Below are 12814 nucleotides of genomic sequence, written 5' to 3'. Positions count from 1 at the left end.
CTATTTTTCTCAATAAGACCAAGAGACTTAACCGAATGAGAAACTGAAAGCAAATAATTGAAAGCAGAATAAAGTGCAATAAAAGTAAAATGGGGGTTTTGAGATTGATTTGATTAAGCAACTACTGAAAGCAATTAAATAAGCGAAGTATGAAAATAAAAGGAAATCAAATATGAGAAAGGTCTAGTTGAGGAGTTGGATCCACTTCAATTGTTTGGATTGATCATTGAAACTTATGTTCTTTTGATTGATTCAATAGATTAGTTATGGAGATGGAAGACGCTTCTCACCACCATGTCTCTCCTTAAGATTAAACCAATTAGGGAACGTCCTCTAATTAATTACTAATTAACAAGTTGCCAAGGAACTTTCTTGGGCCTTAGGCATCAAAACAACTGTTAATTGCATGAAGAGATAAAGAGATCCAATCCTAGCTACTCAAACGCATGAGATGTTGCTAGATCATACAATTTCCTTAGTTTTTACACCAAGTATTCTTATATTTGAACAATCCAAGCATTAGTTTTTACACCAAGTGTTCTTATGTTTGAACAATCCAAGCAATTACGGACTTAAAATTATCCAAACCAACAATATATTACCTTGCAATTAAGAATCAAGTGGCCAATTTGATCAAAATAAGAAAGCAATAATAGATTCAAGCATCAAATTGTATAAATATTGAACAAACCAAAGACAAACAGTTTATGTTTAGATCTCACAATCCATTAAACAACTTTAGTTTCAACCAATCTTCAACTAGAATAAAAGGTTTCAGCCACTCATGGCTGAAACAAAACCAAAAATAAAAAAAAGAAAGAAAGGTAGAAGAAGAGGTGGAGGTCGGCCTTGTGAAATCCGAAGAGATGAGGCGTGAAGATAGTGTTTCGAAGATGGAAGAAGAGTTCTCGGCTAGTTATGTGCTTCTTAAATAAGATTAGAGGCTGACCTTGCTGCCCTAGAGGTACTTGCTGCCCAAGTTGTGTCTGAAAAGGGAAGAATCGCGTTGCAAGCTCTTTAGAAGGAAGGTGGCGCGCAGCATGCTCTTCAGAAGGAAGGTGTGCACGCGGATGGATGTGCAGAAGGGAAAGATATCGTGTCCAGTCTTTCCTTTTTAGGTGCAGTTTTTGTTTGAATTTTGGATGCTGAATGCAGAAGAGACAAGTGCGTCTTCTTGAAATCTTGCTGCCTAAATAGGAAGACCTGACTGCTGCAGTGTGTGCACATCTTTGAACAAGGAAAGAAAAATCTGCGATTTGAATTTCAAATAATCTTCTGACTGAGCTTTCCTTATTTGCTTTTGCTTCTGCACTTTCCTTATTTGAAAACTTCCCTTATCTGAAAACTTTCCTTTTTTGGCACTTTCTATATTTGGCACTTTTTGGCAGTTTTAAGAGCATTTTCTCCAGTTTGTCTCTTTACACCTAATATCTACAAAACATTATCAAAACCACAAAATTAGGCAGAAAATGTGTAAATAAACATCAATAATATCATGATAAAATGGACTAAAATATGCTCTATCAGATATCCACACTAAAAACACATGATTTATTATCAAGACACTTCATGGGATCATAAACATTAAACTTAACAATCTCACTATTATATTTCATAAAAAGTGTCCTATCATGCACATCAATTTTAGCTCTAGCTATATCAAGGAAAAGTCCACCTAGCAATATGTATGAAGAATTGAAAGACTTATCCTCTTTTATATCAAGAATATGAAAATCAATAAGAAAATCTAAACCACCAACTTGAACTAAAATATTTTTTTAAAATACCTTTAGGATAAACCACAGATTTATTAATAAGTTGAATAATTACACCTATCATTTTCAAGGGAATATTCAAAGAATTGTAAATAGATAATGTCATAACATTAATGAAAGCACCTAAATTACACATAACTTTCTTGTCATATACACTATCAATCTTACATGAGATAGCAAACATATTTGGATTTGCGATAATGGGATATGGTGTACCGTTCATAATATATTATTAGACTTCATGTGTTAACATCTGTATCATAGACAGCGATGGTATCTTGCAGCTTATAAGCAATTATCCTTACATCTCATTTAATATGACCAAAACTTATTATACATTGTCTCAAAGGCAGTATAACAATTTTATCAAAACACAAGGCACTGCGATGTCGATCTAGCAAGCATATATAAGAGTGTATTCCATCTATTTTACATGCCAATCCAATTTTTAGCTCACTAAAAATCAAAAAAATATCCACTAATATATATTGTTTAAGTTATAATCATATTATTTACCTAACTCTATGGTACTAACTCACTATCATTATTCCATTCATAAAGATTATTTTCCTAAGAATGTAATAATGCAATAATTGAATCCATCATAATGTTCACTTACATAATCAATATTTAATAAAGTTTTGATAGCCTTTCAAATTAGACTGGATCCCTATTACAATTTCAAGAAATATAACTCGATAATTATATCAACACACTCAAATTTCAATTTATAGTTTTATATAAAAACAATATCTATTATCCATACCTAAATCACAATCAAAATATCTAAAATATATTCATACTACTAAAATCAAATTAAAAGATAAAAATTTATTACTAAAAGGTATTTCACACTTAATCACATGTTTAACAAATATCACATCTTATTATAAATAAATTCTTGTTTCATGAAAAAAATGACTTGTTTAGTTTAACTCAATCCTTAAACCAAATCTAACAATATATATATCCAAATTTTTGTACAATATTTCAACTATCAGATCAACCCCAACTGCATATTCAAAAAGTAAAAAAAATATCCATTGTGTGTTTTTTGTAAGAACACAAATAATTAATAAATAAAAGAATTGATGACCAAGTATCGTTACTATAGCTATTACGGTTATTTAAACTATTGAAATTAAATTTATATATTAAATTAAAAATAAAAATTTAAAATCAAACTAGTTATTATGATTAATCAATTAAGCATAATTATTCAACAATCCATGGAAAAAGCATTAGGAATCGAGATTCACAGTATCAGTTAACTATGGTATGTGAAGAAATCCATCCAATTACAGATATATTCCATTTTTAAGGAAGGATAATACTAGGTATTCTTATGTGTCTCCTCTCAAAGCTCAGAAGATTTACTAACTAAGTTAATTAACTATTCTTATGGAATTAGTTTGATTAAAACCCATAACTTTTCTATTGTTCTTTGAAATTCCTTAAAAAGCCTTAAATGTAACAATTTGATACTTCAATTTTTGTATTGATTTTGATAACACATCAATAAATACAACGAAGATAATAATTTAAAAAGAGCATCTTAACTTATATATGGTGGTTGATTTCTCATATTAGGTGCATTTTCATATTATACATTTATAGTCAAAATGTAGGTAGATCATTAAATTTTTTTATGTTAAAAAATAAAAATTATAAAGTTTTTATGGATGCATAGTAATTTAACAAAAGATTAGGGATGTTTTTGTAGTCAAATTATACAAATATAATGTTGAACTGAAAATTTTTAATAATAGGTGATTATTTGTATAATTTTATGTGCTATGTTCTAAATGTATTTAATAATACCATATAAGCACTTTAAACTATTTATCATTTAATTTCACATTTATTTCTTATTGAAATCGTAAACATTGTTATTATTTCGAAATAATATGAAAAATAATAATATTTTAAAAAGAAAATTAGTTCAATTACTTTTAAGAAGTTCCTCCCATTATTATATTTTTTGCCAAAATATAACCTTAATGATTTATATGATTATAATAAAAATATTCTTATAAGCTACTTATTATTAAATATATTTGTCTATCATTTATTTATAAATATTTTAATCAAATATATATATATTTGGTTAAAGTATTAAATGCTTAATTATCACTTTTAAATTACTTGTAAGTACTAATTGTTTATAAGCTAATTTTTACAAGTGAAAAAACCATTTTAATAGAATACTATAAATTCTTAAAATTAGAAATATTTGTTTAAATTTTCTCAAAATATAAGATAACTAGTCATAGACATGCATAAAGCCTATCATAAATTACACATAAAAGTGTACAAAATGTAATTAATAGTTTTTTATGCTATTTAGCTTATGCTTCCTATGTTATCAATAATATAATATATATATTGTCAATTTTTTTTTTTAATTTTCTTTTATCTCTTCACTATTCTATCAACCTTTTATCGGTGAAATATACTTTTAGTATCAAAATATTAATTATCATAATCACCATAATTGTGTTAAGTACATCAAATCTGTAATATGTGAAACTTTTTCTGCATATTCTTCTAAAAAATATCTTCATTAATAATTTTTCCTTACATCATTTCAATTGAGGATTAATTATAAATGTTTTTTAATTATCCTTAATTACATTTTTAAAGTCTTGTAAACATAAATATATCAATGCATAGTAAGCTTTTAAAATCACCACTAAAAATGAATTTAAAGCAACAATAATTTAAGAATTAATTTTTTAATTATCCTTAATTACATTTTTAAAGTCTTCTAAACATGAATACATCAATGCATAATAAACTTTTAAAATCACCACTAAAAATAAATTTAAGGCTAACAACTATAAATTATTGTTTTATATACTTAAATTATAATTATATTTCAATGATAATGGTTTGAAAAATATTGTGTTTGTCTCTGCTACCATAGCATAGAATAACAGTTTATTTACCTTCACAACGAATAAAAAGCGTAGCAAAAATTATAATCTTATTAAATATAAAATAAACCATTTATTAAAATACATTTTTATACATACTAAAAAAATTGAATTTTTTTTTGTAACAATTCTAAATTACTACTAAATTGCTGCCTTAGCAGTATTATACAATAATTTTACAAGTATTGTTAAGATGTTCCTACCTAAAATTTGAAATATAGCACTAAGTATCATTATTTTTTGGTGGTAATCATTCTTATAAACTCTTTAAGTTTAAATAGATCTTTTATAAGGTGATGGATAAAATATTATTGCTTTCAAATAAAATTCAACATATAGAATCCATGAAAATATTCGTGCAACATCAAAAACAATAAACATTTCAAGTTTTGGTAGATTCAACATAGTAAAACTATCACAAGGAGTACATTAAAAATAATTATATGTTCAAAAATAGCTTACAGAGCATATGTACAACATATCATCATTTGTACATTTACTTTAAATTTCTCAATGGTTAATTAAGAAATTAAAAATATTTACTTCATATAAAAGTAACACACAACAAAATTATCCACATTTCATCAAAAAATATGAAAACATGTAACAGATGCTTTCAATAAAATATTAGATAGAACATGATATTTGAAATTTGAAAATGAAATTTATAATTAACTTTTATATATATATATATATATATTTATGGAAGTCTTATAGTGTGAAACATATATATTTATGGAAGTCTTATAGTGTGAAACATGCATGAGATCATTAAAGTATTTAATTTGATAAGGGCATTTAAAATTAAACAAAAAATTAAAGGTGAATAGAGCAATAAATTGGCTAAATAAGAGTGGAGACTTAAAGAGAATGCAAATTTGTGCGAAGCGAATAAAACCCAATATATAGTAATTTGGTAAGGGACGTGAAGGCTTCACATGTCAACAAATGCAATGATTCATTTGACTATTTCTTTTCCTCATCTTAAAATTGCTCAAATTACTCAAATCCATAATTCTAACCGTATTTTCCTCTCTTCCTTTCCATTTCAAAAATCAAATAAGAAAAAGAAAAAAAGAAAAAAATGCTAACACTTTTGAAAAAAAAATTTTTCTCTTCCCTATGCACTAATTTTCATTTTCTTTTCTATTGTTTTTCTTTTCACTGTACCACATATGCACAATGATAGAGCGAAAGAAAACGTTTACCATGAATTGGGATGCCCTCGGTGACCAAGATGATGATGATGATCGTTTCTTTGAGAGCTGTGATCGCCTTTCCTCTGCTGTTCCCACTGACTTGGCCTCTTCTGGCTCTGAAGACGAGAATGAATTTAAAGACACTCGTTTGTCATTTTCTTGTGCTTCCACCACCGAATATCGAAACTATGTTGCCACAAATTCAATTTCTTCAACCACAATGTCACCAGACTATGATATTTGGATGGTAGCCCCTGGATCCATTAATGAACGCCGAAAACGCCTCCTTCAAGGCATGGGCTTAGCAGTCGAAAAAGAGCAAGTTAGAGTCTCGAGTAAAGATTTGACGCGTGCCATTTCCTCAAAAATAAAAAATGATGATGCTACTCCTATTGTTAAAAGTGATCCTGTTGAAGACACAAAGAAAGAGGCTTCACCTCCACCTCCACCTTCACCTTTACCTTCACCTTCACCTTTACCTTCATCAATTCCAGTAGTATTGGTGCGCTCCAAGTCTAATAGTGATATAGAATCCTTTTCAGAAAAAATAAGAAAAGAAGAATTTGTTGGCAATATCTCCAAGCAATGCCTATTTAGAACATTATCAATGATAAATGCCTCACAAGCTCGAGTATATCCCCATCAAGATCCTATTAAATTTTCACCAAAAGCTGCAGGTAGCTTTCTTTCACTCAAAACGGTGGCTTAACACCATTATTATTCTAATAATCAATTTGGTGCTTTCTTCTTGATTAAGAATTTGAATACAGGTAAAGAGTTTACAATTAACAAGTGTGATCAAGATGAGATATGTAATAAGGTGAATGATCCACAAACAGATAAGCAATTAACGACGAAAGAATTTGAAAAGTGTAATGGGGATTCACAAGATCCTAAGGAACTAGTAGTTAAAGAAAATATTCCTAAGGTAAGTGGTGATGATATAAAAATCATTGTCAATTCTTATCTATCCAAGAGTTTGAAGTTGAGCAAGCGACGGGGTGCAGCATTCTTAAAGAATATAAAAGGTGTAGCTCATTCCATGTCTATAACTGGATTAAGAGGTGTTGACAAAGAGAGAGAGAATAATTCACCAACAGCAGAATCAAAATCAGGAGCCAAGAGTTCATCATCTTGTGGATGGATAAAGGTTAAGCAGACAGGGAAATCTTCCAAAGAGCTAAGTGCTTTGCATTTGTGTCAAGAGATTCAAGCTCATGAAGGCTCGATATGGACCATGAAATTCAGTCCAGATACACGATTTCTTGCTAGTGGGGGTGAAGATAGGACTATTCATATATGGGAAGTCCAAGAATGTGAAATTTTGTCCATGAATGAAGGTAATTTAACCCCTCTTCATCCTTTTTCAACACCGGGTATAGGAGAGGTCACACCAATGCCTTCAGAGAAGAAGAAGAAGAAGAAGGGTTCAGCTAATAAGAAAGGCAGTCCTATTCCAGAATATGTCCATGCATCGGAAACTGTGTTTTCACTATCAGAGAAACCGATTTGCTCTTTCACCGGTCATAATGATGATGTCTTAGACTTATCCTGGTCGAGATCACAAGTTACTAACTATTCCTTACTACTAATTAGTAATATAATTTTGTTTACATTAATGCAAAAGAGTGAATAATCATAAACACTAATAAATCATAATAATAATTGAATTTGACATTTTACTTTTAGTCATTTAACTTGTGGGGAATTTTCATGGATTTGTAGCTATTGCTTTCTTCTTCAATGGACAAATCTGTTAGGTTATGGGACATGGAAACAAAAAGTTGCCTAAAGTTGTTTGCTCATAATGATTATGGTAAGATATCCCAATTGCTCATTTATGTCTCAAGGCATGCTATTTCTAACTTATGTGCACTCTTATTATTGGCCTTCTTTTACAGTAACTTGCATACACTTCAATCCAAAGGATGAAAACTATTTTATAAGTGGTTCACTCGACAACAAAGTTCGTATGTGGAATATACCTGATCGACAACTTGTGGATTGGATTGATCTTTACGAAATGATCACTGCCGTTTGTTATACCCCTGATGGAAAGGTTTAGAAATGTTCCCTTCTCAATCTAAAGTTTTCTTCATAGTCTCTATTAGTTACTTTATCCATGTCAAGATTTTATATATATTTTGGAATACCTAATAAAATGAATTTCTCACTATTGTTACTTTAGAAGTTTGATTTTACTATGCAAGTTTTATTAACTATCCTTGATGGTTTATTAATTCTCTTAATGTGATATTTGAAGGCTGCACTTATTGGTTCACATAAAGGGAATGTTCGTATGTACAATGTTGAAGGTATGGATTGTTTTTTCCTTAAACCATACCTTAAGATCAAAGTTTTGATATTTTTAATTTCATGTACCAGATTGTAAATTGAGTCAAGCAGACCAAATTGACTTGCAAAACAAGAAGAATCCAAAAAAGATCACTAGTTTCCAGGTGGCATTCTGTTTCTTAGTATTTTGGCAATATTTTTTTGCCTATCTACCAGTTGACTAATTTTATATCAATGTAGTTTTCTCCAAGCAATCCATCTGAAGTTCTTATTGCTTCTGCTGATTCTCGAATTCGAATTGTAGATGGTTCAGAATTGGTTTATAAATTCAGAGGTATTCCTCAAAATCATTAAAGTGTATTCATGTAAAAACTTATGTATTGAGTTGATAACCTAATGTTAAGGCACCTATCCTCCAAGGTTAGTAGCTAGAATAATATATGCATGCCTTTACCCTTTGCTTAATCCCAAACTACTTAAGTTGATTATTGAATCCTTTTTAGCCATTCAGATACGTTAAGCACTAAGCTTGTGTTCTAATAATCACAGTTCTAATTTGTATGCTTTAATTTTGAATATATATAGGTTGAATTATGATTGACTCAAAAGTTCTACACTAAAAATTAAAAAGATTTTTTTTTAGTCCGTGGTGGCATGCATAAATCCGGAGACCACAATTGACTTCTTTAGGGATGTGACAATATTATGAGATTTTTAGAAAACACTTTAAAGTTAGAGTTTGAGAGTTATAAAAGTATCATGCTATTTTTATCATAATGGAACTTTATCCTTATCATACCCATGGATGTAAACATTATTAAACCACATAAATCTTTTATATTTATTATTCTCTCTTGTATTATGACTATTGAGTGCCTCTATCACTAGATTTTTGTGCATGTTTCAACACATAATGATAAAAGTATTGTTGGTAAATAGGTTTTAGAAATCTCAACAGCCAGATTCCAGCATCATTTAGTATAAATGGAAAATATGTAATATGTGCAAGCGAAGATTCTACTGTGTATGTTTGGAAGCGAGAAGATAAGGCAGGAACAGGAAAAGGAAAAACTATGATAAGTACTCAATCTCATGAAAGCTTCCAGTGCAGAGATGTATCAATCGCAATCCCATGGTCTGGTTCTGTGAAGGGAGACCCTCCAACAAAGCATGACCATTCCAAAAAGAATTCAAAGCGTTCTTCCAACTCACAAACGCCTTCATCATGTGATTCACCAACCAAAGCTGATGAATCTACAAATAGTAAGAAAAATGTTTCATCTTCTACAGATTTACATGCTTCAGAAGACAATTCTACTACTACAGAAGATAATAGTAAGAAACAAAAGCCACCTCTTCCAAAGAGAAATAATAATAATAATGTAGATAAAGCTCCATCATCGGAAGAAGACCCTTCTATAACTTCTCAATCAGATTCTGGTCTCAATGACTCATTAAGTTCTAGCATGTCCCTATCTAAAAAGCATAGTGATTCACCTTCCATTTCAGCTACACCTCCATCATCATCTTCTTCTTCTTCTCCATCACGATTTGATGGAAATCATGGTACCCAAACTATGCAAGAAACGGCATGGGGGATGGTGATTGTTACAGCAACATTGGGAGGTGAAATCAGAGCATATCAAAATTTTGGATTACCACGCAGGATTGGTCGTCAATCTAACCTATTTTGAGACTTTATTTTTCGTATAAATGGAACTAAGAGTATAACATGGTTTATTATATTCCTCTTATATCTTCAACCTTTGGATTGTGCTTTAGATAAATGGTATAGATGGTATACAACAAAGTTACTCATTCAATATTTTCTGAGGTTAAATAATTTTTTAATTTTATTTTTTCTTTTATATTCCTTTTAATAGAAAAGGTAAAAATCTTAAAACAAACTCTAAAATAGAGTTATGAAGATTAGTTATATATTGTTTATGTAACTTAAATTTAGATATTTTTTACAAATCCAAATTATGATTAACTCTGAAAAGTTCTTTGTTGTGATCCGAAAAAATATTTTATTCGATCTGTAACATAGCAAATATCCCAAGCCTAAAGCCTACCATTAACTTGTTATGGGAGCGTTGGAGGTAAAAAACTAATATAAATCTAGTATATTTTGCCAGCAACATTAATAAAATAATAATATTTTATTAAAATATTTTATTATTGACTATTATTTTAGATAGTAAAGGTTTGACTATAATCATGAGCTTACGTAAATGTTTAAATTTTTGTACTTTATATAAGGTATGCATTATACTAATATAAGCTACTAAAATAATAATATTTTCATTAAGCTATAAGTAACACAAAGCTTCAATATTGTCTTAAAATTAATTAAAAATGGAATATAATTAACATTAACAAAAAATATTTGAAATTTTTTCCATAGTTAGACTTATTAATTTAGTACAAAAAAAATTATTTAATTGCCATCAAAATTATCAACAAACACAATTTTTAAGTAATATCCTACACATTACCTATGTACAAAGGCTAACAAGAAAAATTAAATGAGAAATAAACTTAATTTTATAAATGTTGATGACTTAAATTAGCCACCAATTGCTGATTATTTCCACAATTATTAGAAAGTTCAAAATGTATTAGTAAGTTTATATTTAAAAAGTAAACTAAAAAATACCAATGACTCAAAACAGCTGTGAAGTACCAACTACAAAATAGCCATTCTTAAATTAAAAGAGTTGATACAAAAATTTAGATTTATAATTAATTTTAACATATAGAATTAACGTATGTTGATTACATTTTACCAATCATTGGTCCATTTTTCAATAATAAGAAAAACTATGTAGAAACTATAAATTAAAAATTAAATTAAAAAATATCAACTAATTTTAATGGGTTAGTTACCAATAACTGCAAAAATGAGTTTAAGGTAGTCACCAAAAATGATTGTTTTATATATTTAAATTATAATAATTAATTAACGGCGATAAATTGATATCCACTATATTTACTTTCATAATATATAACCATGAATTAACGGCAATAGATTGATATCCACAATATTTACTTCCGTTATTATGATATAATGCAGCAATTTGCACATTTGATTGTTGGAAAAAATATGATAAAATAATAAAATTTGGGTCGCATTAAACATCGTCTTTAAGGATTTATTTCGTAATCCCCTAGAATTAAACAGATTCTTTTGAAATTAATTTTCAGGATCAGAACAACAATGATTTATCTATAATTTATAACTTAGCAGAAAATATAAAAAATAAAAAATAAAGTAGAAAAATGAGATTGCTTATCTTTATAAAAATGGAAGCTATTTATAGTAGAAAAATTGGTCGTTGTAAGCGGTTCTAAAATTTAACAAACTTTAAACAAATGAAACCAAATGTTATTACTGCCTGTGCTTCTTGCCGCCATGCTTTCTACTATTGTAAATGGTGAGTTTCTTCTACTTGTTGTTCCATACGCTAAACATGAGTAAATTAAATGTACTATTAAAATTATAATTTTATTAAATATAAAATAAATTATTTATTAAAAATATTATTATACAGAGAAAAAAAAAATTTTAACATAATAATTTTATAGCAATTGCTATAATATTGTTGCGTAAACCCTAAAATATAATAATGCATTGAAAAAAGAAAAAGAATTTTAATTACTTTAAACATTACCAACCCCTCGTAGGCAATAGTAAAAGTAAGTAGAAAATATAAATAGATAAAAGTCTAAATTCACCTCTATACTATATATCAAGAGTCAAATAAGTCCATTTTTATGTTTTGGTCTAAATAAGGCCAAAGTTTATTTTAAAGGCCAAATTAGTCCATCATTGTCCAAAATCGCAGCGTTTCTACCACACGCATTAGGAAAAAAATTTAAAAAATAAATATGCATTAAAATAATGATTATAATATTTAGTAAAGAAACAAAAAGCTTCATATGTAGCTACTCTAATCCTTCCTTTATGTGCATCTTTAGAGAGATAAAGCTTTGGATAGTTTGTTAATGACTTCAATAAAAACACTATTGCCAATCTTTCTCCATGTTATCACTTCCTTGTAAGATAGATATTTCACCACTATACTTGTTTTTGATAGAATAGCTGGCCCAGAAAAATAGGAAGGAGATCAAGCTTAGATTTACAAAGTCTCTAGACAAGGGATAAAAGGATAGAAGGCAACAATATTGATATTGTTGTTGCTGCTTTTGCTCAGGCTGGGTACGCCTATAAACTCTATATTAGTGCTTAGCTCTATTTATTGTATAAATGGTTTCATTTCAATGTGTTTATGCATTCTATTTTCTGTTCAAAATCTTATTAAGTGTGATACTTGGATATTTGTAGTCTAAATTTATGGAGAGAATGGAGATGAATTTCGATGAGAATGCCTTAGAGACTGATTTTCTAATGGTCTTGGCATGTGGTTTTGACTCAGCTTGCTAAACTGGGATGGATGTCTAATTCTAAGCAATGGATGTCCCCAGCTGTACCAAATCAATTTGAGACTTAATTGGGCTTAGAACCAGAGAAAAAGTTTGGGACATATGAATATGCAACTGGTGAAAATATAGTGATAAGAGTTTATTTATCTTGAATTTGCCTCAT

General features: G+C 28.8%; 1 pseudogene; it reads left to right on the top strand.

The window, feature by feature from the left end:
- Positions 1–5893: 5893 nt before the first annotated feature.
- LOC110621488 lies at positions 5894–9899 on the top strand (annotated as a pseudogene).
- The last annotated feature ends 2915 nt before the right edge of the window (positions 9900–12814 follow it).

This window comes from Manihot esculenta, chromosome 8, assembly GCF_001659605.2.
Source record: "Manihot esculenta cultivar AM560-2 chromosome 8, M.esculenta_v8, whole genome shotgun sequence".
Taxonomy (NCBI): Eukaryota; Viridiplantae; Streptophyta; class Magnoliopsida; order Malpighiales; family Euphorbiaceae; genus Manihot; species Manihot esculenta.
The sequence above is the reverse complement of the archived record's forward strand: the minus strand, read 5'-3'. Positions and strand labels throughout refer to the sequence as shown.